The 27682-nt window shown below is 38.6% G+C and overlaps 1 long non-coding RNA gene across 4 annotated transcripts in view; it reads left to right on the forward strand.

Moving 5' to 3' along the window:
- Nucleotides 1–27682, forward strand: part of LOC103351253 (uncharacterized) — a 338339-nt gene that overhangs the window by 255771 nt on the left and 54886 nt on the right. Inside the window, exons 4-5 of one of the 4 annotated variants that reach the window (XR_016217333.1) lie at nt 26282–26529; nt 26620–26737. This is a non-coding gene — a long non-coding RNA (uncharacterized LOC103351253). Of the gene's footprint in view, nt 1–4785; nt 7706–26281; nt 26530–26619; nt 26738–27682 lie in introns of those variants that run through there. The other 3 variants (XR_016217335.1, XR_016217336.1, XR_016217332.1) reach the window with 3 other exon arrangements.

A 27682-nucleotide genomic window follows, 5' to 3' on the forward strand; every position in this document is an offset into this window, starting at 1 on the left:
GCTATGGAAGCCTTTTGAGTTCGCCAACTCCGATGTTATTTAGACATAGTCAAAGTGGAAGTTCTCTCCTCCCTTCAGAGAAAGGAACCTCCTTTGATGGCCCGTTCTTTCTGCTGGGATCTCATTCACAAAGATCATTGATTTAAGTGTTTTGTTTTGTTTTGTTTTGTTTTGTTTTGTTTTGCCAGAATGTCTTGGCTTTCCATGCCTGAAATGAAATACTCTCATGGGCTTTTTAGCCAGATCCAAATGCCTTAAGGGCTGATTCTGAAGCCAGAGTGCTGTTCAGGACATCTGCCATTCTATATGTCTGCTATGTATCCTGCTTCCCATGTTGGATCGTTCTCTCCTTTTTAATTCATTCTATCAGTTAGTATTACCAGAAACTAGTCTTGTTCCTGTGATCCCTTTGACACTTAATCCTATCATTGTAATCAATTATGAACTGAAACTGATCACTTTGACTAGTGAGATGGCATTGGTACATGCCACCTTGATGGGATTGAATTGGAATCTCCTGGAACGTTTCTCACTCTACCATTTAGGCGTAAGCCCGAGTGAGCATGTGCCGAACTGTACATCTCCTCCCTCTCTTACTCCCACTCTTATATTTAATAGGGATCACTTTTCAGTTAAATTTAAACACCTAAGAATAATTGTGTGTTAATTAAAGAGTTCAACCAGTGGTATTAAGTAGAACAAAAAAATACTAAAAGAAATAAAGTAGTAAGTTGTTCCAGGACAGTTAGGACAAGGGCTGATCAAGTCACTGTTTCTCATAGTGTCCATTTCACTTCACCAGATTTCCTTTTTGGTGCTTGGTTAGTTGTCACCGATCAGGGAGAACATACGATATTTGTCCCTTTGGGACTGGCTTATTTCACTCCGCTTGATGTTTTCCAGATTCCTCCATTTTGTGCAAATGACTGGATTTTTTTTTTTTTTACTGCTGTATAGTATAGTATTCTACAGAGTACATACCCCATAATTTCTTTATCCAGTCTTCTGTTGATGGGCATTTAGGTTGACTGCATGTCTTAGCTATTGTGAATTGAGCTGCAATAAACACTGAGGTGCAGACAGCTCTTTTATTTGCCAATTTAATTTCCTTTGGGTAAATTCCAAGGAGTGGGATGGCTGGGTCGAACGGTAGGGTTATCTTCAGGTTTCTGAGGAATCTCCAGACTGACTTCCATAGTGGCTTGACCAGTTTGCATTCCCACCAACAGTGGGTTAGCATCCCTTTATCCCCACATCCTCACCAGCATCTGTTGTTGGTAAATTTCTATATGTAAGCCATTCTAATATCATCGATATGTCCATTCTCCCGAAAGTAATTTATAGATTCAATGCAAAACCAATCAAAATACCAAAGACATTCTTCTCAGATCTGGAGAAAATGATGCTGAAATTCATATGGGGACCTTGAGTAGCTAAAGCAATCTTGTACAACAAAAACAAAGCTGGAGGCATCACAATACCAGATTTCAGGACATACTACAGGGCTGTTATAATCAAAACAGTATGGTACTGGTTGAGAAACAGATGGATAGACCAATGAACAGAATAGAAACACCAAAAATCAATCCAAACATCTACAGCCAACTTCTATTTGATCAAGGATCTAAAACCAATTCCTGGAGCAAGGACGGTCTATTCAACAATTGGTGCTGGGAAAACTGCATTTCCACGTGCAGAAGCATGAAACAAGACCCCTACCTGACACATCACACAAAAATCCACTCCAAATGGATTAAAGATCTAAATCTATGACCCGACACCATCAAATTATTAGAGAACATCAGAGAAACCCTGCAAGATATAGACACAGGCAGACTTCTTGGAAAAGATTCCAGAGGCACAGGCAGTCTTAGCCAAAATTAACAATTAGGATTACATCAAATTGAGAAGTTCCTGTACTGGAAAAGAAACAGGAAAGTGAAGAGGCAACCGACAGGATGGGAAAAAATATTTGCAAACTATGCAGCTGATAAAGGGTTAATAACCAGAATCTACAAAGAGATCAAGAAACTCCACAACAACAAAACAAACAACCCACTTAAGAGATGGGCCAAGGACCTCAATAGACATTTTTCAAAAGAGGAAATCTAAATGGCCAACAGACACATGAAAAAATGTTCAGGATCACTAGCCATCAGGGAAATGTAAATCAGTGCAGCTTTTTAATTTATTTATTTTTGACAGGCAGAGTGGACAGTGAGAGAGAGAGAGACAGAGAGAAGGGTCTTCCTTTGCCGTTGGTTCACCCTCCAATGGCCGCCGCGGCCGGCGAGCTGTGGCTGGCGCACCACGCTGATCCAATGGCAGGAGCCAGGTACTTATCCTGGTTTCCCATGGGGTGCAGGGCCCAAGCATTTGGGCCATCCTCCACTGTACTCCCTGGCCACAGCAGAGAGCGGGCCTGGAAGAGGGGCAACCAGGACAGAATCCGGTGCCCCGACCGGGACTAGAACCCGGTGTGCCGGCGCCGCAAGGCAAAGGATTAGCCTAGTGAGCCGCTTCGCAGGCCTAAATCAGTGCAGCTTTTAAGATCATCATTCATTTATTCACTCTTTCAGTTACTGTTTATTGAATGTCTGTTATGTGATAGGTATGTTTATAGGAGAAGAGCTAGAAACAAAATAGTAAAACATTACCTGGCCTTGAAAAGCCCATCCTAAGGAAGAAAGGTAGGTGGATCTAGGTTACATACAACACAGTGTCATGAAGGCTTTAATGGAGAATTTATAGTTGTTATGGAAATGCAGAGGAGACAGACTATAAGCTGTCATAATATAAGCCCATATACTGGAGTAACTCTAAATTATTTGGCCAGTAAAGTGGCTTGGCTGAAACCATGCTAAGTGGCCCAATTCTCTCATCAAAAGGACAGCTTAGTCAAAAGAATAATATTTGCCAATTTTAAGATCAGGGACACTGTTGTGCTGAGGAGTTGTTTTGCAGTCTTTTCTGATTTTTTTTATATTTTTTCCTACTTTAAGAGCTTTTTCTTGTGTAGTTTACTTTTCTAATTCATTTTAGCCAACTAAGTAAGCTTCATTTGGGGCTTGGACTATCCTTTTTGTTCACAATTATATTTCTAATACTTTAGTACCGGTCAGAGTCATTTTTCAATAAGTATGAGTCAATAAAGAAATTAATGCTTTTACTGTGCACAACTTGTAAATGTTAAGGCATGGGCCTGCCTTGCTGTGCCGTGGGAGGGGTCTATGTCCTCTACCAGCTGCTCTTGGCACATGCTTTTTACTTCCATCTGGGATATGTGTGATGTAGCACTTTTAGAATCTTTGTAGGATATCCTAGAAGTTCAGTTCAAGTCCTGAACAACCCATTTTCAAGTCATGAAGACATCTAATGTTTCTGTTTGTCCCATGAACACAGCATGACCCTGCACCATATTGCTTTTTGCAGGTCCCTAAAATTTTTTGTATATCTTAACGTCAGTTCTCTCCAGAGATGTGAACTGGGTATTGGAAGGATGTGACTGGGAGGCAGATTTTCTTTTTCTTACTGTATACTCTTGAGTAATTTGGTTGTTGTACCATGTGATTCTATTACCTGTTTAGAAAATGAATTTTTAAAAATGTATTAGATAAGCACTGTGAACTTCTGTTAAGTTTGTCTAATATGTTGGGGAAGTCCATCAGATAACCTGTAGATGAATTCAGTAATAGACTTGATTGAGATAATTTTAAGTTAATGTATCTTTCTTAAACAGTATATTTTTGTTCAAAATAAAATAATCATCATTCAAGAGGTTTTGTAGGGATTTGAATATAATATTTCCTCCTTTCTGAGTGACAATTTGGGAAGAAGCTCACCCCTAGTATTTGACTTCAATAGTAATAGACATGTACCCATTGAAAGTCAGTGCAAAGAAATCATTAATCACAATAAATACAAATACCCTGATTTGGCCATTGGAAGGGTTGAAGTTAAAAAAGCACACATTCTATCATAATAATGAAAATAATAGGATAAACTGGCCATTTGATTGATTTTTAAATCATTTCTCTAATCCCTTAGGCCAGCCAAATTGATGAACATGCTAGAGAAACACCATACCGTAGGCCATGTTTTACTTCCTTGAATTTGTATCTTAGATGAGGTATTCCAAATCACTATGGAGCAAAGTTATTTTTAAAACTATGAGAGCTTTACTAATCATATTTTCTCTTTCACCAGTGAGTTTGCTTCCTAAAAATATTTTAGCATCCAGCTAATGAATTAAATGACTGATGGGAACTTTTAAATATAAAATATCCAGTTTGTAAATGTTTAAAGACAACTGTAACAACAAAATATTCTTAGGCCTAGCATTCTGTACCGTGTCCCTGGCTTTCTCCTCTGTAATGCATATATTAAATGTGTTTCAGAGCAGCAGTGTGCCAACATTTTAACCAGATTTCCCTGTCATTGCTAGGCACAGTGCTCGATGCCTTTTCTTGATTTGAAACTGAATGATGGTCAGATACAATTGCCTGTTGACAGAGGAAGCCTTACAGATGAATTGCTATGTCCAATTACTGACTCAAATTTAGTGCGGGTGGGGGGACTAGCAAATGAAAAGTCACCTTAAAACGTGATTCAAACAAAGAAGACAGAACAGTGCTTTTAAAGAAATACACAAATGTGTTCAATATGGCTCTATTAGTATGACATAGTCTTACGTTTCTAATATACTTTCTAATTCTTGTCATGCAAATGCCAAACTCTCAATGAATTCATCCTTAAGAATCATATTTTTGTGTGCTTTTACTCCAGGATGTCCTCAGAATATATCGACAGATTCCACATTCCGCTAATCCCATAGAAGATTGCTCACGGAACAGCCATTAGCAGGGCTCTTCAGAGGCAGAGCTCAGTTGCTGTGTGCCAAAGCCTCCTCCCCAGGGTTTACCTGAGAGTAGTTGCTGCCTCAGGAAGCATGCGATTCTACACACAGGAAGGACACAACCAGTAGTAGTTCTGATATCCCCAAGGTGCCCTGGGGGATTTATAGACATCCTCACATATATCATGCCACATGCTCATTTTAAAATGTGTCTTGGATCTGCTATAATACATTATTTGAAGTTTTCTATGTTAGCAATGACAGTTGACAAAGATGGTTTGCTATCCATATTAACCAGCTTTTCATTACTGCAGTGAAGTACCTGAGGCAACTGACTTGATGGGAACAAAGATTTATTTAGCTCACAGTCTGGGCAGTTTACAGTCAAGATTGGGTGTCCCCATTAGCTTGGCACCTTGCGGGGGAAGCAGTGTGGAGGAAGGATCATATGGTGAAGCAGGAAACCGGAAAGAAGCTGGGGCCAGTCTCAGGCTTTCTAACAACCAGCTCATGAGAACAACCTTCCAAGGGCATGTTACCCTCCAAGGGGGCATGCTACCTTCCAAGGGCGTGCTACCTTCTAAGGGCGTGCTGCCTTCCAAGGGCGTGCCCCCAGGGGCCTAAGGATCTCCTGCTAGGCCTCCCTCCTAAACTCCATAATTGGATTAAGTTTCTATTCTGTTAGAACCACTAACTTAGCATTTTGAGCTTAACATTCCTTATGAGTTAAGAACCCAAATAATTTTCTTTTTTTCTTTTTTTAAGATTTTATTTATTCTTTTGAGAGGTAGAGTCACAGTGAGAAAAAGAGGCAGAGAGAAAGGTCTTCCTTCCATTGGTTCACTCCCCCAAATGGACGCATCCACCGGAGCTGGGCTGACCTGAAGCCGGGGCCTCCTCTCAGTCTCCCACATGGGGGCAGGGGCCCAGGCACTTGGGCAATGCTCCACTGCTTTACCAGCACACAGCAGAGAGCTAGATTGGAAGAGGGGCAGCCGGGAGTAGAATTGGCGCCTATATGGGATGCCGGCGCCACAGGCAGAGGATTAACCTACTGCAACACATCATTTTTAACCCATAGCACTACCCATGTAGGTAGCCAGGGGGTGAGGATGATGAGCTTAGAGAATTAGAAAACTAATTGACCCTAGGTTGACTGGAGTGTGAAGGAGTCAATAGTGTAATATGAGCCTTAGAAATCAGGATAAATATTTTGAACTTTTTCTGAGGGCAGTTGGGACCAGAAGTGACAGAAAATTTAGGCTTTAGGATTTCCCAGGATTCACAGAGGAGAGTAGATTAAAGTTACTCAAAACTTTTTAGGCATTGAATTGCCTTGGATAGGACTTTAGATAATGTTGGAAAATCCTCAGCCTTTATTCACTGCTTGTTAAATTCACATCCCCAGAAAAGCGCATCACAGAAGGTGACTGGAAAATAGTTATTTTTATCATCATTCCTACCACCCAGAGACCCTACACAATCTAAAACTAAACAGGAGGCTGTTCATATGTTCATTTTACTTACTGTTTTTGTAGTTAATAAACTATATTGTAAACTGTGTCACAGGCTGACAGTAGAAAGTCTTAGTTGCAAAAAGTTCCCAGACTTGAAGAAAACCTCCATTTGTTCTGGATTTAAATCCCAAGAGACTAGAGTTCTAGAAAATGCAGTCGCAGAGGATGTTTAATATTACTCATTGACATCCTGTATTTCCTGTAGTTTTTAATGCAGCTATTCTATAGGATATAAAAAGAGCCTAAGAAGTTTAGAAGAGCTTAAAGTCATTCATTCTGAGGAAGGAATATAGTTGGTTTGCCTGCTGAATGATCAACACCCACTACAAAGAAAATGAAATTAGATCAGAATGCTAGCCATGCAGCATGTGAAATTTAAATGTGTCACAGGGTTTTGGATGCCTTGTTTGCTTGTTTGGTTTTGTAATTATAAATACATCATTCCTTATGGTGAGTATAGGGGAGACTTCATCTTCTCTGTCCCACAGAAACCCCCTCCATTTTTCAGTTTACAGCTGACTCACTGGCTTCCATCAACAGTAAATGATCAAATACAAGGTTCTGAACTGGTTGGAAAATTTCTGTAGACTAATACTTTCTCAAAAAAAAAAAAATAAGGTATAATTTACATGCAGTGAAATTTCCTTTCTAGTTTATACTAGTTTATAGTTCACATGGTAGTTTTACCACCACCACCACAATGAAGATACTGGAGAGTTGCCTCAGTTCCCAAACTCCTTCATGCACTGGTGAATCAGTTACCCCTCCTGCCCTAGACCTTCCCAACTGCTTATCTGTTTCCTGACATTATAGCTCTATATTCCAGAACACCATGTAAATGGACTTATATGAGTATATAACCTTTAAACCTGGCTTCAGCTACTTAGCATAATGCATTTGAGATCCATCAGTGTTGGTGCATGTATTGGTATCCATTGTGCACCTGTACTACTGTATATTTATTACCTGGAAAAGGATGCTGTATTTCTACTTCAGGGTAGTTATGAGTAAAGATGCTATAAACAACTGTGCTTGTGCACAGGACTTTGTGTAAATACAGGTTTTCCTCTCACTTGAATTGATGAGTTGTATGTATACATTTAGCTTTATAATAATATTTTGTGAAGTGGATGTACTTTTTGCATTCTCACCAGTGGTGCATGAGGAGGGAGGGAAAGAGAGCGAGAGTGAGAGGAAGAATGAGAGAGAGAGATTTCACAACCAATTTTCATGGGTATGTAATGATAACTCATGAGGTTTCAATTTGTATTTTGCTAATGACTGATGATGTTGATGATATTTTTATCACTGATGTATCTTTGATGATGTGTCAGTTCAAATATTTTGCTAACTTTTTTCCATTATATTATTTGGTTTCTTGAGTTTTAGGTGTTCTTTATATATTCTGGATATAAGTCCTTTATCAGATAAATGTTTTGAAAATATTTTATGGCTTATTTCATTCTTCTAAGAGTGTCTTTCAAAGAGAAGTCATAATTTTGGTAACTTCCAGTTTCTTAGTTTTATTTTTCTTTAAGCAAATATATTTTTGGTATCATCTCTCTAAGAAATCTTTGTGCAATCTAGGAGCAAAACACTTTTGTCCAAACTTTTAGAAATTTTAAAGTTTTGGGTTTCACATTGGGTCTGTAATTCACTGGAAGATGATTCACTGGAAGATGATTGCCAGGTGTGGATTTGAGCATGGATATCCAAATTTTATAGTGCCTTTTATTGAAAATACTGTCCTTTCTCCATTTAATTAACTTTAGATATTCAAAGTAGGATAATTTAAAATCAAACCACGACATGCCTAGGCATAAATCTAAAAAAACATTTTCAGGATCTATGTGCTGAAAACAACAAAACACTTGAAATAAATCAAAGAATTCTTTAAATAAAGGAGAGGTACACTATGTTGATGGGTTTGAAAAGTCATTATTGCATCAGTTCTTCTTCCCATACTACACTGAGTGACACTTAAAACAATCCCAGTCAAAATCTCAGTAGGATTGATAGGGTGAGTAGGGAGGCAATGACAAGCTGATACTAAATTTATATGAAAAATCCAAGTATCTAGAATAATCAGAATAATTTTGAAGAGGAAGAGCAAAGTTGGTGGACTCATCATACTTATTTACAAGACCTAATAAAAGTTAAAATCTTCCTAACAGTATGGTATTGGCAAATTGATTCACACAGAGATCAGTGGAACAGAATAGAGTGTGGAGACTGTTACAGATGGTCAGCTGAGTTTTTTTCAAAGATAAAAAAGCAAGTCAATGAAGAAAGTATGACACTTTCAACTAGTTATGTGGAATCCAGTAAATGTCTTCATTTTTAAAAACAAAACATGGTACAAAGGTGGATAGAAGACTTAACAGGAACACAAAACAAAAGGAGTTGCGTATTCTTGTTGTGTATTTCCACTTCCTTGATACTGTAAGTCACCTTTTCTTAACTCCTGAATATGATACAACTAAACAAAACCAAACCCATCTTGCTGTGAGAGTCCAGGCTCTGACTTTCTTCATTGTTTGTGTAACATAAGAACTTTTCATATGCATTGGCATTTCTACATTGTCTTTATTTTCATATCCTTATTTTTCCATTGAAAGTATTCAGATTTCTCTGATTTCTGAAAGCTCTTCAAATACCTGAGTTATTATATATTTGACATATAGCAAAGTCCATCAATTTTTCTCCCCTAGTTTCTCAATTGCTGATAAATTTGGTTCACATACTTTTTGACATGTAGCTCTTTTTGTTTTCTATGTAGACGACTATTTACATCTTTTTCTTTTTGACTATATTCTTACTCTGAATTCCCTTTCTGAAAGGGCCATGAACCTTTCAGAAATGCATTTTAAAATCAGAAGTAACTGCACAAATGAGCACTTTTCTGGGCTTCTGATTTGAAGCTTTCATCAGATTCAGTAGATTTCAGCAAGATCTAGTACCATCAAAGGGTTAAGAACCATGTCATTGTTATTGTTGCCTAGACTTTAATACTTGAATAAGTCTTCTCCAATCTGAGACCTATATTGCATGCTAGTTATTTAATTTAAAATATATGCTCATGTGGAATGTATGTTGATGGGTTATGGGTTATGGGTTATGTAAACTGGAGATTCACTTTTACTTTCATGCAATTCAATTTTTTTATTCCAGACCTGTTTGCAGAATAACTCATATTTCTCTTTTGACTTTAAAAAACCAATCTTGCCATACACTATCTGTTTACTCAGTGTTCACTTATTGAGAGCTTGTAATGAAGTGAGTCTTGTTCTTGGCAGAAAGATAATAAGGAGTAATAAAACTAAACTCTTTTAATGACAGAAATAAATTAAGTAAGTAATGCAGTGTGGTGAGTGGGGACAGAGGGAAAGCTCAGAAGGACACAGACCAAAGTAAGATGGACACTTAAGCTGAACTGTGATGAGTAGAGTCCTCTTAGAATCAAGTGAAGAGAAACAGATGAAGGTGTCAGGAGAGGGGGTTTCAGGCCCAGGCTGATTGCATGAACTAAAGCCCAAGGGAACTGATGAAGATATTAAACTACCCTGAGGGTTTCTTTTCTCTTTCCCTTGAAAAAGTCTGGGGTTTCCACCATTGCCTTAAACTTTTCATGTCAACAAATTTTGCCTAAGTTTTGTGTCTTACATAATAAACTATATAATTTCACGTATTTAGGTTTTTCTGCAACACAGGCAAATTTTCTTATATATTTTAAGTTATTTCACATTCACACTTACAGACATTCTTTAATTACACGTGGTTAAGGATGGAATTCAGTCACCTCACCTTTTGGCTAAGATCAAGCATATGATAGAATTCAAGAACCTGGGCTTTGTTATCTGAAAGACCTTCAGCCCATCTCCAGCTTCTCTATTTAATGGCAATATGGCTCTGGGCAGCTTAGCACCATAAAGATCAATATCGTCATCTGTGACCCTGAGAGAATACTAATGTTTACCTCCTATGAAAGGAAGACTTGCTATGAAAATTGAATTAAATAATGACTAGAAAACTCATAGCCCAGCACCTGGATTATGCGAAGCAGAATTCAAGTGTTAGCAATAACACTCAGCTATGAAACTATTTAAAATCACTTCAAACAATTGGAAAAAATAAAAACTATTTGAGTATGCAAGCTAACACTTAAAATAATCTCTCTTCTCTACCACCTGACTCTTTGTTGCAGGATTTTCAGAGAAGCCTTGAATAAAGGTTGTCATCTTTTTGTTGTGGAATATAGGAGAGCAGGGTTCTTGGCTCTCAAAATTGCATCGCATTGAGGCATTTCTAAAAAAGCAAAACTTCATATAGGTGTGAACTCTCTAACTTTCCTTTTTCTTTGTAAGGAGATTGAAAGCTTTTCTAAAAATTAATTTAGTATTTACTTTTTTAAAAACATTTGAGCAAAAATGATTAACTCGATTTGAACTTTTTGACTGTTTCTCTGCCAAGGAAGTTAGGAATGTGCATTATTCCCTCTGGGAATGGTGAAGCTGCCACAGCCAGCTGAAGAGCAGTAGGCTAGGACAGCACTGTGGAACTTGGCTGTAAAACTGACTTGAAATGAAAGGATGTGAAGGATCCATGCATAGAGGCAATGCTGATTTAAGTTAGTTCGGAAGTAAGAGCTAAGCATGAAGTCTTAATTTTGAATCAGAAGTTTGTTCTGAAAGGCATAAAGTTTTGTTGACTGGTGCATTCCAGGTTTGCCCTACTTTAAGTCCAATGGGTCACAGAGCCCTCCTGGTGGTGGCTGGCCCAGACTGTAAAGTAATACAATGCACAAAGCTTAGGGAATAAGCTCTAGTGCCAGTTGTAGCCGTTGTAATAAATACTCATCATCTCCGTCTTGTATCCCCTTCCTCATGTGATAGCAAACCATTTTTCCCTATTTGGAAAAATCTTGATACAGCTTCTGATCCATTTGCACGTCTGAAATCCCATTTGTAAGTTGCCCTGATAAACTCCTTTATTCTTACATGGAGCTTTTGTTTTCTTTTTTTCATTCTTTAGTCTCAGGAGCCCTTTTTCGGTTTAGGGGGCGTTGCACGCTCGGCCGACATTCAGACACTCCCATTTTAGATTGCCTGGTTCTGCGCCAACATTTCAGCAGATCTCAGTTTCTTCCTCGGTGAGAAGAGCCAGAACGTCATCTCCGAGTGTTTAGCATCCTCAGTTGTTTGCTTCACTCTGTTGAACCATGGTTGCTGAAATCATCCATTGACAGACGTTGCTGGGTATGGAATCATCAAGAGATGCCCAGTGGATCTCCTGGGATCCAGATGATCTCCTTCCTTCTCCAGTTGCTTAGAGATAAAAATATTTGGGTGATAGTCATATATTCCAGCTCTTTTAAATCTTTACTATATCCCTTGTGGAATAGTAACCTCCAAAACCAAGAATTGGGAAAGGAAAGACAAGCAAAGAAAGGATCATTAAGATAGGGGGAAAAATCTGCATTTTTCCAGTATCTGAAAACAGTTTTTACTGTCTGGGTGGTGACTTAAACAAGCAGGTATTTTACCATGTACATACACACACACACACACACACACAAATGAATGGGACATGTATGTGAATAGGTACTATACATCCAGAACAAGAGCTACAGGGCATACTGATAATTCTTCATCCTGCAAATTTATAAATCTCTCATCCCACTCAACTGGCTGAAAGAAGATACTGCCTCCTTATAGTACTGTTTGATACACATCATGAATCGGAGTGATAAGGGCACATCTTCCAGTAGGAGAACTGATTACACTTCCTGGTTGGTAAAGCAGGCAGTCGCTTAAGTACCATGACTTTGTGAAGATGCCACTGAGGCAGACCATCTTGACACACTCTAAACCCTGAATATGATTGACAGAGATGTGAAGGCTCCATATACTACGGAATGCACTCTGATATACAGACATGTAACCAATGCCGATCTTCTGTGTCACAGGATATTAATAGATGTTATATACACAAATGACACCAAGATTACTAGATTTTGTTACTCAGATATACTCAAAGCCTATCCTCATCATACCAGTCCAGGAAGAAAATTTGGTAGTCAAAGTTCTCCAAATTCACTTCATGTAGAACCCTGACAGAACAGGGTAGGGTTCGATGACAAATGGTGACTACCTGTTCCTGTCTGCATCCACACAGGCCTTATCTCACCCATTTCTACCTTGTCTTCATACTAAAATTGCTGAGTATTAAAGCCTTTATTTTAAGAGATTATCTAAACATTAATAAATTTGCTAGAATTGGTGTACACATTTGGCATCTGAATTGGATGACTTGCTTTGAGACAAATTTGTAACTCCACAAGTGAATTCAAATGTTTTCTTCAATTTAATATAGTGGAGTCCTTCTATTTACAGGAAATTCAGATACTTAATTGTTATATGATTCAGAAGAATTAAGTATAATTGCACTGATAAGTTTGTCCTTGGGCATATAGAGAAATAACTCTTGTTGGCATGCATCTATTTCTGTCTTAACATTTAATAATCAATACTAATTAATTTGTTTAACAAATATCTATTCAGTATTTTTTTTATGTTGGGCATTATCATGTATGTTAGAAAATCAAAGATAAAAAAGAGATAGTTTTTTTTCCCCTCAACATATGGAAATAGAAGTATCTCTAAGGACTAGTCGCCCCTGACTGAAAGTTAACTTTTTCTTCTACACATCATGTACAATTTATCAATCATTAATTCACTATAATGACAGATGTTTTAGACTCCCCCAACAATATCCTTGACTAAGATTCAGTGCACACAGAGATTTGAACATTTTACTTTTAGCTAACGAATGGATATACTTCCAGTTTAGGTCTCTACATCTAAATTAGTGTTTTCATTGTACTTATAATAATGACCACAACAATAGTCCCACAATAACTCTTCCTTTGAACGCTTTCTCAACATTCCTGGCAAAGCTCATTTCTCTTCTCTTTGGTTGAAAAACAAATAAAAACATGTTTCAAAAAGGTGCTCTTTTGTTGTCAGTTTGTATCGTGTTTATTATTTTGTTTGTATAAGTAATCCATGCTTAGTTAGAAAACCTGGAAACTATGAAAAAGTGCCGATTAAAAAAACAGAATTTACTCTAATGTTAGTGCTTTGTTTTTATCTCTATGGTAGCATTCATCACTTATGCTTGACATTGATGTGAATAAATTCTTCTAATCCAGCAGACTTGGAACTCCCTATGAGAAGATCACATGTGTTGAGCTTTGTATCCCAACCCTAAGAAGTGTCTCAGGCTTTAGAAGCACTCCATAATTCTCACTGATGAGTGCGTGAATGTGTGGTCATACACAGTGACTCTGTGACTAGAGAATTTTTACATCAAATTATATTTTTGTGTTTTACATCAATATGTGTGTACTGAATACATGTAATGAAGGCTTATAGTAGTTAAATTTGTTCCCTAAAATGTACATGACAGTCTCTATTAGCACACAGGTGATCTAAAATAGTGATCAGTATCTTAAAACCTTGGCAGAGATTGAAAGGTGGGGTTATGTAATATTTGGAGTTGGGATTATTCAGCTGGGGAATTCTTTGGTGGAGAATGAAGCTGTAAAACAGGGTTGTGTAAGTGATAGGAGCATTAGACATAAGTCTGCAAGATGACCTTAAACTTCCTGAAAGGACTAGAAGTGAAATTCATTGTAAAACCTTTGCTTTTCCACATAAAATATTTTAAAGATGTGATCTTTTTTTGGCTCAAGAGTGACTTAAATTGGAACATTTGATAGAAATCTAAGCAGAGTGTCCCACTTTCTTCCCATTTGATTTTAATGATGAGGGGAAATCTCACTTGTAAAATTAAGCTGAGTCCACAGTTGGCAGACTGATTGCCCGTGCATGCTCGGGCTCCACACAGCCGGAGGCTGACCTGAGTGAAGCCTCTGCCTCAAACCTGTGTCGGAAATAGGAAGGAAAAGACTTGGTGGAAACATTTTATCTCGTGGTGAAATTCAGAGTCCCCTTTGTGAATTCATACATAGTTCAGTGTGTCATTTTCTTTTCTGGTATGATATATAGGGTAACTGGTAAGAAAATCTTTTTCTATATAAACATTCCCAAACTGTTTGAAAGAACATTGGCAATTACTAAGAAGTTACCTATATAAGTCACACAATTATAGAGCCACCAAATAATTACTTTAAAAGATTTGAAAGATAGGATTTGCTTATCTATCTCTAACTCCTTTCTTCTAAGTGTTTCAAAGAAGTTAATGAGCACCATAATAGCTTGTTATTGTCCTCATCAAATGGTAATTTTAAAGTATCTGCATGATGTGGAGCATTGCACTGCTAATCATTTTGAAGGCTAAAGCTAAAGTGACAATCAGTAGAGCCCATATATGGACATTTAAGGTTAGAGAGAATTTTAGAGTCCATTTTTAAAAGGGAAAATAAGTACCCAACAGCTAGACTCAGTTTCCATGGTGAATTTGTTCCAGAATTTATTTTTAAAGATCTCTGTTCCCTACTTTCCCTAAAACTAGATGATGAATGAAAAAAAGGGAGTTGCTGATGTTGAAAGAGATAAGAAGATTTAAGGGTAGTTAAACATTACACAGATGGATCATTTGCATGTTGAACCATCTAATCTTGAATTGGCTCAGACATGCTACAGCAAATTTTCTAGAAATCTAATGTTTCAGTTATTGGAAAGAAACCAATGAACTAATCCTAACACAGTGTCACGTTTCACTGCTGAGTAAGTCAATGCGCAACATAGAATTAAGAGGCTCATTAATTACATGGTCATAAATTTGAGAGTGAAAAAGGCAAATTGGGTATTTTGGAGTAATTAATGGCTTTGAGGGATGAACAGGCAATTTAAGGTGATTAACCAAATGAAAAAGAAAAGCTCACCTAGGCTCTTTGGCAAAAAAAATCACAGGGCCCATGACAAGGATGGGCACTTGTGTTGGCCACTTCTCAGCCGTATTTTTAGCTAGGCTTTTAAAAAGTCATGTTTGAAAGCCAAAAAAGAAATAATTACAGTTCCTGGGTTGCAGCAGCACATGTGAGGAGAATACCTGTTATTTGTCAGGGTAGTTCTGAACCGGCCAGTGACCAGGCCTAGCTCTGAGATATCTTGCTGCCCTCAAGTGAACTCTTTCCTGGATCAGGTAGTATTACTGTGAATAGCCACAGGAAAGAAAGGTCCAAAGGAAAATTTGTTTTTCTGTTTTCTAATCGAGGAGAATAATTCCCAAATTTAAGCATCAAGATCCTGGATAACTTTTTAATAGCACAAGGTGTCAGAGTTATGGAAGAATCCACATGCTTAACTGAGTGTAGGTAAATATGGTCTCCGTTACTTTGGACATCTCCTAGATTCTGTGGCAATGTATAGCAAGACTTATTCTTAAAACAAGGACAATGTTCTATAAAATCAACAACTAGATAACAAATTTTATCATTGGCTGAATGAACCTTTACAATGGTTAATTCTTAAAGATTGCAGTCTAAAATCGTAGTACATGAATAAAATATTTCTAGTTTCACATCACGGGAAGAATACAAATTGCCATGACATGAGCAAATCATGACAATAGCAAGTTAATAAGCTATCATAACTATTTTGAGGAATAATGGGATTAAAGATGAATCCTAAAAAATACTTTGAGAACAGGCACAAAGAACAAACCAATTCATACCTAATCCAGAAAAGCATCCATATGATACATGACTGTGAAGCAGCAAGCTACAGGACCCCCTTTGTAGCACAGGTGTTTTTATTTTTTCAAGGGAATAAAGTTCAGGTTACAGTCAGTGTTTTCAAGTCAAGTATCTGCTTTCCAAGATTGTTACATAATTGGTTAAGCCTCAGTTTTCCCCAGAGGAGGCTGGAACCAGGGTCCCTGCTCCTTGGCATGGAAATGAGCAGTCTCAGGGTGGTTTTCCAGGTGTTGAGGTATGTTGTGGAGCTCAAGGCCTGTCTCTGGAATCTTGCTCTATATTTGAGCAAGAGGAAACCTGTTCCCTAAGGAGAGGAAGCCTGTGTCGGAAAATATCAGCCACATTTCCAGGCTAAATGGATGAAACCTAAAGCTCTGATTGTCAGGTAGCTTTTTGCATTCTGGAATGTTCTAAATTCTAGAGTCTCAGCACTCTGTAGCTGCACAGGGAGATGTGGGGAAGGCAGGCGTGTCTTAAGGGGCTAGGCCACAGGGACAGTGGACCAGAAATACCAGAAGGACTTCCTTAGAGCAGTGCATCACCTGCAACACAGCCTGTATGCCTGAGTCACCCCAGGATTATGTTGCATGTCCCAAGGAACCTCAAGATTTAGAGAACAGTACAGTAATGTATCCTAACAGGAGATAGTTCTGTAAGATAGTGCACATGAACAATTCAGATTAAATGACCCTTGCAGGGGTTGGATACATTCAGAGTAAGCATGTTATCTTGAAGCTGACATTTCAGAAATAAAGGCACACTTTGTGTGAATCAACCGTCTTTTCAGACAGGCAAGCAGCACTGTTGGGACTAAGCTGTAGGCAAGGTTATGAATTCTGGGACTTTAATTTAGACTTGAAGCTTGTTAGAACCGGAAGAAAGCTGAGCAGCCCTCTGAGCCAGTCATTCCCAAACCACCAAGCACTTAAGAATCATTAAGTTGACAATACACGCTCCCACGTCCCACACAGACTTCAACTCTTGGAATTTGCTTTGGTTCTGAGTGGGTGTTCTGTAGAGTACAACTGGGAAAACACTACTTGGTCCAGTTCCTGTGACTTACAAAGGAGAAGATGAGGACCAGAGAGGGTAGGCACCGTGCTCCAGGTAACACAGGAAAGCACCATCAGACATACTTCCCTCACCTGGGAGCCTATGGAGGCTGACACCTTGAGATATTAGGAGACTGTCACCCACTGTTGCTCCTAAAGGAATAGCCTGCTGATTATAGAAATGGCCATTGCTTTTATTCAGAGCAAAGGGAATTTGGTTCTGCCCTTAGCCTTGTGGGAAAAAACGTTATGGTGGCATTTAAGTGTCCTTTCTCTTAGGAATTTGCGCGGACCTGCACATGGCATTCACCAGGAATCAGAAGGGCTGGAACAGAGTCTGCCCTTAGCCTTGAATTTGTCTTGGGCAAATAACTCTGCTGACTTTTACTCTTTGCATTGTTAATGGACTAGACATCTCCCTTCTCATCCAGACCTCACCTTACAAGTTTCACCATAGACAAAGATACTCAGTTTCCTTCTTCCATTTTAGCCATTTGATTGTGTATAATTATACTGATAGTTAACAGTTAGTACTAAGTGCCAGACAGGGTTCTAAGCATTTTACATATTTTTTTGCATTTAATATTTTTAACAATCCAATGTTGCTATGCCCATTTTTCAGATGAGGAAACTGAAGCACAAAAAATTTAAGCAACTTTCCCAAGATTATGTAACTAGTGAGAGACACAACTGCAAAGAAATCACGTAAGGGAAGAAACAGAAAATAAACAATATATTGGAATGACATGGTATATTTTCTTTTTTTAAAAAAATAAGATTTATTTATTTATTTGAGAGGCAGAGTCACAGAGAGAGAAAGGGACAGAGATCTTTCATCTACAGGTTTTTTTTTTTTTTCAGCCTGTCACCATTTATTATTTCAGCACTATAACTGAGGAGCCTGAACTGCTGGCTCTTCTTCCCTTTGTATTTGTGTAAGGAGTACTGTACTCCTATAAAAGGTTTTAAAATACAAAATGTACAAGAAAACACAATCTCAAGTGCTGTAAACATAACTGAGAACCATTTCTTTACTAAGCATCCATTTTATAAAATACAAGGTTTCGATCTGAGCCCATCTGAGCCTTTAAGATGACCATCTGTTCTGAGTGTCAAAACCAGGGCTTCACAGCCCTGCTCAGCAAAGTTCTGGTGGTAGTGGCTGGCCCTGGATGGGAAAGGGCTGTACCCTGGGCAGCAACACCACACGTGACCCTGAGGACATCTGTTTCTGTCAAAGCTCTTTCAGCCAAGTTTCTCTGTGCATCTCCAGAAAGCAGAAGGCTGCTCATTCCATTCCTCAACCCAAGATCTAGCATGGGTTTGAGAGGGAAGGATTCATGCTAGCACATGCCCAGCTGCTCAGTGCTGCTACCAGAAATCAACTTGCATAGTCCAGTGGATGTGTGCTTTTAACATCACTATGTTGCACAAAAATACAGGTTTACTCCCCAAGTGGCCACAAAGCCAGAGCTGGGTCAGTCCAAAAGTAGGAGCCAGGAGCTTCATCCAGGTCTCCCATGTGGGTACAGGGGCCCAAGCACTTGGGCCGTCCTCCCCTTATTTCCTAGGCCATCAGCAGAGAGCTGGATTAGAAATGGAGCAGCCTGGACATGAACCAGCATCCATGTGGGATGCCAGTGCCACAGGTGGAGGCTTAACTTATGCCACAGCGCTGGCCCCAGCATGATATATTTTCAGTGTTGACCTTTTCTAAGCATTTTATTTTTCCCTTTGCCTTTTTCCACTTAAACCAGTTGGGCTCATCTCTACAAACTGCTTCTGTGAGTGAGTATGACTGACACAGGGCCTTTTTCTGGCTTTTACCTTTCAGTTGCCTAGGCTTTTAGAGGAACTAAAAGAAGTCCCATGTGGACGATTTTGGGGAAAACATTGAAGTACACACACACACACACATTCCATACCAGCTGAGACAAAAACAATCTGAGCTTGCAAGAGAGAAGAGCAATGGCGGGGAAGCACTGAGAATGCAGAGTGGTGCAGATTCTGGATTTCGCCAGCAAGCCCTGAATAAATAATCCCTGAAGGGTTGGAGGCATGCAGGAGCAGAGGGGCATGATCTCTTGGGGGAGGCCAGGAGTTGGTAGCCAGAACCCAGAAAAGAGACATCCAGCACCATCATGTCCAAGTAGGCTTCCCACAGCCCAGTGTGAGAGAGAAGCATCAGGATGTTTACCATGTCATATGTGCATAGAGGAACTAATCGGAGACCATGAAATACCAACAGTAACACCGATCATTAAATAATGTTATATCTGTATGAGTTAGATGGTTGGGAAGCGTTCAAACAAGATGATGCTTTCTGTTCCCAGTCAGGAACACTCTGACTCCAACACTAAAGAATTTCTCAGAATCAAGGAACCTTGATTTGTGAATTAGCAGTGGGTATTGTTAGGGGTGATGGCAGCAGCTGGTGGCTTAAATAGTTGGGTCTCTGTTACCAACATGGGAGACCTGAATTGAGTTTGGGACTTCTGTTTCCAAACAAACTGAATGAGAGGACCTGACTTTGCCTTCTTATCTGAAGTAACCATAAAACAGGATGAAATATATGAAACAATAACATATTAAAACTGGGCATTAGGCAAAGGAGAATAACCCTTGCTCCAGCTTACTGCCTAAAGAGCTTACTAAAAAAGGTCAGTCTCCTTAGTTGAGATAGTTCAACTTTGTTTAACAAATCCCTGGGGATTAATTGCACAGACAGAATTCTGGAGATGTATAGAGAGTACTGTTCAAGTATTCACAGCATATATAGGGAAGAAACTATCTGATGTCAGAAAAAGAACTACTTGAGAGGACTGTAAATAATGATAATCTAATAGTTCCACAATTCTTGAATAGTGTCTTTTCTCAGCAACCAGAATGGAAAATGTCAAGATTCATAGAGAATTAGGTAGACTATTCAGAAGGTTTGTCTCAGTAGTGGTGAGTAATTTTCTCTAGACAAACTGGGACTCTGGCCCCACTTAACAAATCTTAAAAGCAAGTCCTAAAAAGAACAGAATGTTTCCAGATATTTTATCTGTGTTCTAAGCCAAAGCTCAAAAATATTTAGATGAATACAAAAATTTTCAGTTCCCAGCATGTGAAAGTCACAGTGTCTGCCACCCAATTAAAAAGTTAGCAGACATATATAAATAAACAGAAAATTACAAACTATAATGAGAAGAAAAATCAATCCCTGAAAACTGGCTCAGAACTGGCATAGATATTATAATTAGTGAACAGAGACATTGAAACAGTTATTAAATTGTATTCCATATTTTGAAAAGTTTTGGTAGACACATGAAAGTTTTTAAAAAATCCGTACTTCTAGAGATGAAAACTACAATGTCAGTTATGAAACATGAAGGTACTTCCAAAAGTTCATGGAAAATGGATTTAAAGATAAGTTTATTTTGTTGCTAAAATTTTTGAAATCCAGTATACTTTTTTCATTATACCCATTTTCCATGACCTTTTTGAAGAACATTCAAACACGGGATATAATTAAAAGGCAGATAAAACATTGTAAAATAAAATGCTAGTGAGCACAAAGACATAGAATTAGAAAATTTATGAATGAAATATAAAAATAGAAGAATTTTAAAAAATGAAATGAGAAGTGAAGAAAAATGTTTGAAGAACTAATGTTCAAAATTTTCCAAATTTGAAGACAACTACAAACCACATCAAAGAAATTAATCAACAAACCCCACATCTAACAGACACAGAGAAAATGTTACCAAGGTGTATCAAAATCAAGTTACTCTAGAACACATTTTAAAGGAAATTCTAAAAGTAAACAAAGAAAGATGGTTGTTTATCCTAGCAGTTGACCTGCAAACATCCCATTATCCAGATACCTGGATTTGATACCTGACTGGGCTCCTGATTTCAGGTTCCTGCTAATGCAGATCCTGGGAGGCAGCAGTGATCCTCAAGTAATTGGATCACCTACATGAGAGAACTGGATTGAGTTCCAAGCTCCTGGCTTCAGCCTGATCTAGTCCCAGCTGTTGTGGGCATTTGGGTAGTAAATCAGCAGATGGAAATGTCCTCTCTCTTGGGGCCAGCGTTGTGTCACAACAGGTTACTGTGCTGATTGTGATGCTGGCATCCCACATAAGCACTGGTTCAAGTCCCGGCTGCTCCACTTCTGCTTCAGCTCTCTGCTATGACCTCGGAGAACAGTGGAAGATGGCCTAAGTCCTTGGGCCCCTTCACCCACGTGGGAGACCCAGAGGAAGATCCTGGCTCCTGGCTACGGACTGGCAAAGATCTGGCCATTGCGGCCATCTGGGGAGTGAACCAGTGGATGGAAGACATCTCTCTCCTCTCTCTGTCTCTCTGTCTCTCTCTCTGCCTCTCTGTAACTCTGCCTTTCAAATAAAGTAAATAAATATTTTAAAAAAAGAAGTCAGTGGAGTAAATATCTTTCAAGTACTGAGAAGGAGAAAAACAAACCCAAGATGTCAGTCTCGAATGCTAGGCCCTTTTCAAAAACGAAAGCAACTGCACACGTTTAAAAAACATGAAAACTGGAAGACTTGCCTTACAAGAAATAATAAAGATTGTCCTTTCAGCAGAAAGAAATAATTGCCATTGAAAATGTGTGCTGCACAAAGGAATGAAGAACAAAGTAAATAGTAACTACCTGGGTAAATATGTAAGATTTTATTCATATTATGTATTTTGTTTAGAAATAGTTTACTGTTTATGCAAAATAACATATGAGGATTACAATGTATATGGAGATAAAAGACAAGAAGTATCCTGTTTAAGGTTCTTACATATAAATTGGTGGAATATTATTTGACAGTAAATTACACTAACTGAAAGAAAATATCATAAACCCTAAAGCAATTACCAAATTAACAGAAGTCTTAGCTAATAAGCCAAAAAATAGGAGATGCAAATGAATTCATAAGAAATGCTCAACTATTTCAAAAGAAAACAGAGAAAGAAAAAGAAAAGATTAGATCAGATGTGAGAAATAGAAAACATCACCACGTTTTGATTGCGGCGATGATTGTACAGTTATAAATGTTAAATTTTATAAATGTATGTATTTTAAATATGTGCATACCATGAAGCTGTCAGAAAAAAAGTGCTAATTTGCAAGTAATTTCCAATTGTCTTCAGCTTTATATATCAATTAGAAATTATTATGGGTTGAATTGTTGAATTGTGCCCACCTCATTGCCACCCAATTTAAATATTGAAATCCTAATCTTATCAGAATGTAACTTTATTTGTAGATAGAGTGTTTTCACAGGTAATCAAGTTTATGTCATTAGAGTGAACTGTAATCCACTTTGATGTTCTTATAAAAAGCGAAACTAGGTATAGGCACTGTCTCAGTTTGTTCGGACTGCCATCACGAAATACCACAGACTGGGTTACTTAAGCGGTAGTTTATTTCTCACTGTTCTAGAGTCTGGGAATCCCAAGATCAAGATCCCAGCAAAGCAGCTTCATGCTGAGCCCTCATCTCTTGGCTCATACGTGGCTGGCATCTTGCTGTGTGTTCACAGGACCTTTTTGTGCATGTACAGGGATAGAAAGAGTGTGCACGTGCTCTAGGGTCTCTTCTTATCAGGGCACTAATCTCATCAGAACAGAATCTCATCCTCTTGACCAGAACTCCAAATACCATCCAAAGGCCCTCTCTAAAAACTGTTATATTGGGGGTCAAGTTATCAACATGTATCTTGGAGGGAAACACTCAGTCATTCAGTTCATAACAGGCACACATGCAAGAAGCAGCCATGTGAACATGAAAACAGTCGTCTGTAAGCCAAGGAGAGAGGGCTGTGAAACCTTGATCTTGAAATTCAAACCTCCATAACTGTGACATAAGACATTCAGTTTATAGTACCCTGTTAACAGCAGCCTTAGAAAGGTAATACAGAAATGCAATTGACAAGAAAACTTAAAAAATATTGAGTCATTAGGAATCTAGAGATCTCGCCCAGTACATAGTATCTTCAGTGCTTAGCATCAGCAAAGAGATGTTCACAGTGCAGTCATAGCCATTGTTTCTAAACCTTCTGTTAGAAAAATTTCAGAACTAATTACTCAGAGGCAGACAGAGACAGACATAGATCAACTGGGGAACATACTGCTGTTTTCTTTAATCCTTAAAGGAAGGTGATTTGATTCTTTTTTCTTTATTCACCTTTATTTTTAATCCACAAAAACCACTACTAGCTACAATTACAAAAGGGTACTTCAAAAACTTTATGTAAAAATGGAATTGAAAGATAAGTTAATTTTGGTGCAAAGAAATTGAAATCCATGCACAGTTTTTTCATAATTATATTTTCCATGGATTTTGAAGATCTCTTATAAATACTCATGGTAGCAATACAAACATTCACAGGTAAGAAAAGTTGAGCATTACATTGAAGCCTTTTATCTACTTTCAAATTCCCCTTCCTAGGTTTAGAATAAGAAACCAGTTCTTTTAAGTCTAAGACAAAAGTATGTGCATATTACACTATCTATTAAACCAATTTAGTTAACTGGTAGTGCAGTTGGTATCTGGTAGCTTGAAGCCTATCAACTACCTGTAACTAAGATTAAATAGCTGGCTACACCTAAAAATGAATTTCTGAATACTTAATTCTAGCTCTCCCAAAAATACATTTTACAAGTGTTCTCCAGATAAGACTCAGATATTTGTTTTCTACAAGTGATTCATGTGTTCATGGTATCCCTTAACCAAACTCATTTGTGAAGAAACTTCTTTACAATTTTTTTTCCTGGGTTGCCTAAGAAAATTGTGCTTTTCACCAATAAAGTAAAATTCAAAATCCCTGAAATGTTTCATCTGGTAGTGGAAAAAAGATACAAAGAATCTCTTGAGAAAAGTCTAGATTGTGCCATAAAGAGGAAGCAGAGGCCAGGATATGTGGCAGCATTACTTCCAGGTCTTCCATATTATAGGCACTGTCTGTTCTTCTTGTCTATCATTATAGTAATTTATGTGAAGGAAGGGTACTTTATTTCAAATTAAAGTTGAATGAGAACCCTGGGCTTTCTTCTTTAATAGTACTTGATACTTTAGTGCTTGACACAACCCTTCCAAATTCATTCTATCAACTTTATTTGCATAAAATCTTATGAGACAGTATGATTAGTTCAAGTCTATAGGAAAAACAAACTCAGAGAGATTTTACAGTTGGTAAGATCACCTAGCTAGGAAGTGGCAAAGTTAGACTCAAACTCAGGTTTCTCATTCTCTATCCCATGCCTTTCTTTCTGTTTTCCTTCCAGGCCATACGGAAGCCTATCTCTAACACCACATCCTTCAGGGTAGTTTGTCAACTGGGTTTATGTTACAATAAAATATAACTTTCTTACATGATCCCTTGATCTTGAACTGTTGTAATTGATCAAGGCCTATTTGTAGCTACAATATAAATGGAGGCAAATAATATACTTTGATCTCATTACACAGGATCTGTTTCCAAGCTTTGATTCTTCCAGCTTAGACTTGCTGAATATCGTCTAATATTGAAGTGGCAGGAAAACATTTTATTCTATTTATATTCTTACTCAGCTAGAATGGCCAAGAAGAAGCAACTGAATTATACCTGAATTTATACTTAAAATGTTATCACTAGGAAATTGTTGATTTGATGTTATCATTTCTGTAATTACAAAAGAAATATCCATTCCAGTAGAAGTTACCACAATATGGGAATAATTGCTATGCTATTACAGAATAGTTGCATGATATGGTTATTCTTGTCATACAGACTATAAATTATGTACTAAACATAATATAATTTATAATGCAGAACTCAACATGGCTTAAAGTAGCTACCAAACCCGGGTTGTGCTCTGTGGTTGTTGCAAAGTAATTACATAATTATTTAAGCCTTACAAACTTAGAAATTACAAAGTAGTTATGAAAAGCATTACTATGAGAAGCTAAATGGAACTTAAAATAGTTACTAACCAAATTGGGTGATTTTGTTGTTATTGTGCTAAATAGTAATCCCATCATTATCTTTTTTTGTGATAGCTTCTAATATATTTTAACAAATGCTTCTCATTTGTCTTTATTCATGCAATCCTGAGCTCAAAGCCCGAAGAAAATTTTTAAGCCAATTCTCTGCCAAAACCATGAACTCCTCCTACAGTGTTCAAAACTAGTTGTTGAGTTTCTTCTTGAACAAAGACAGATAAGAGCTCCATAAATTAATAGAAGTCAATGCATCAGGATTCTTTTTTTAAAAAAAATTTTTTATTTATATGAAAGAGAGAGGGAGGAATGGAGGGAAAGAGAGAGAGAGGGAGGGAGGAAGGGAGGGAGGGAGGGAGGGAAGGAGGGAGGGAGGGTGGAGAGAGAGAGAGAGAGAGAGAGAGAGAGAGAGAGAGAAAGATCAGTCTTCATCCACTGGTTCACTCCCCAAATGGCTACAGCACCCAGGGTTGGGTCAGCCCAAAGCCAGGAGCCTGAAACTCCATCTGGATCTCCCATATGGGTGACAAGGACCCAGGTACTTGGCCATCTTGGGCCAGCTTCCTGTGCCTTCCCAAGCACATTAGCAGGAATGCTGGATTGGAATTAGGTCAGCTGGAACTCAAATCAGTGCTCATACGGCATGCCAGTGTTGCAGGTGGTGGCATAATCTACTGTGCTATGATGCTGGCCCATAAGATTGTTCAGTTACATGTGGAAGGAGACCCAGAAATTTATACATTTAGGTCACTGAAAATTCCAAGGCTATTGGCTCTGAATCTGCCTTGAGCTGGGTGTTAAAATGTTGTAGGTGATACTTAATCTTTAAAAAAAAATATATTTGCCCAGTTGCTCCTCTTCCAGGCTAGCTCTCTGCTGTGGCCAGGGAGTACAGTGGAGGAGGGCCCAAGTACTTGGGCCCTGCACCCCATGGGAGACCAGGATAAGTGCCTGGCTCCTGCCATCGGATCAGTGTGGTGCGCCTGCCACAGCGCGCTGGCCGTGGCGGCCATTGGAGGATGAACCAACAGCAAAGGAAGACCTTTCTCTCTCTCTCTCTCTCTCTCTCACTGTCCACTCTGCCTGTCAAAATATATATATATATTTGCTTAAGTTTCTCTGTGGACTATGTTTTCAGATGAGTATTTCCCCTTGCAGTGTCAAGATGTCCATCAGAAGATCTGTGTCTAGCCTACCAAATTAGTAATTCCAGTGGAAGGAACTTCTGTTTCCTCATAGTCCAGGAGAAACCTGGACCGTTCTGGTTGGGCTCTCCTGTGTCACGTGTCTTTCCCTGACCCAGTCCCTGTCTACAGAAGTTTTCTTGGTTTACCTCTGGGTCCCATCAACATCTCTGGAACCAGAGGGACAGGGTCACTCCCAGAAATATCAAGGAAGAAGAAAAAGTAAGTGAACACTGAGCAGAGAAATACTACAGATATGCACAGTAGGCTAGATTTCTTCTTCTAATAGAGAAATTTCTTTCTTTTTTATAGTGGAGGACCTCTGGGAGATGAGTTCGGGTGAAAATAAGATGGATCCGGTCAACAAATTGGCTCAAGCTGGAAGCTGACATCCATGTTGCTGGCTTGCCCCAGGAACACAGCCAGAAGGGTAATCACAAGTTTACAGAAGCTCTTTTCTTTTTCCTCTAAATTGTGCTTACTCGGAACACAGTGTTCTTTAGCTTTAATCCAGATCATTGATTCACCAGCACCAACCTTTCGAAATTACTTAAATTTTTCTTCTGCCTTCTTTTTAAACAGTATCTGTGCATGACTCAAGATCCCTGCTGACACCATTCATCGTCCACAGAACTCCTTGGTGAACCACAAAACTCTGCTTTACATACTAACGATCTTTGAATCACAGGGCTGGGGATAAGGAATACTTTATACGCATGTGGATGAAGCCATAAATTGTATGGTGCTAGAGAAGCTTGCCACTCTGCTTCTCAGGTGTAGCAGGCGTTTGGATCCCTTATGGCTGCCAGGCATCTAAATGCCATTCCCCGTGGGCAATTATCTACCTTATAGGTTTTTGTGGGAAGCACAAAAATATCACCATGGAAGCTAAATATGCTGCAAACTCACTTTCCCAGCCCGCTTGCTGGTAGTGTGTGATCATGTGACCTGGGATCCACCAATCAAACACACCTACTTTGACCTTTGAAAAGAGGCCCAACCATGCAAAGAAGTAAGAATTGAGAAGAATCTCCCCTAGCAGTGAAGGCCATTGCTGTAAAATCAGATACTCGAGGCAAGAGAAGGGCAATGCCATCAGCTGTGCCCGCTGTCTGATTCTGTTGTTTCACGGCCCGAGTGCATGTGTAGGGCGCAGAGATTGCAGCCCCAGGGCCCTCTTCTCTGGACACATTTTGCAATGCAATTTGATATTGCTCTGGGCTGAGCCCCTCCAAGCCTAGCTTTCCAGCACTCCCAAAGTTTCTAAGGGCTCCCTGTTATCTTTTTTCTTCTTACATAACCCAAAATAAGTATTTGTTGTTTGCATCTGAAAACCCAGGATATTAGTAAAGTTTTCATCTTATGCAGCCTCAGG

The sequence above is a fragment of the Oryctolagus cuniculus genome, chromosome 12 (genome assembly GCF_051225735.1).
Source record: "Oryctolagus cuniculus isolate XC-2025 breed Fujian yellow rabbit chromosome 12, ASM5122573v1, whole genome shotgun sequence".
Classification (NCBI taxonomy): Eukaryota; Metazoa; Chordata; class Mammalia; order Lagomorpha; family Leporidae; genus Oryctolagus; species Oryctolagus cuniculus.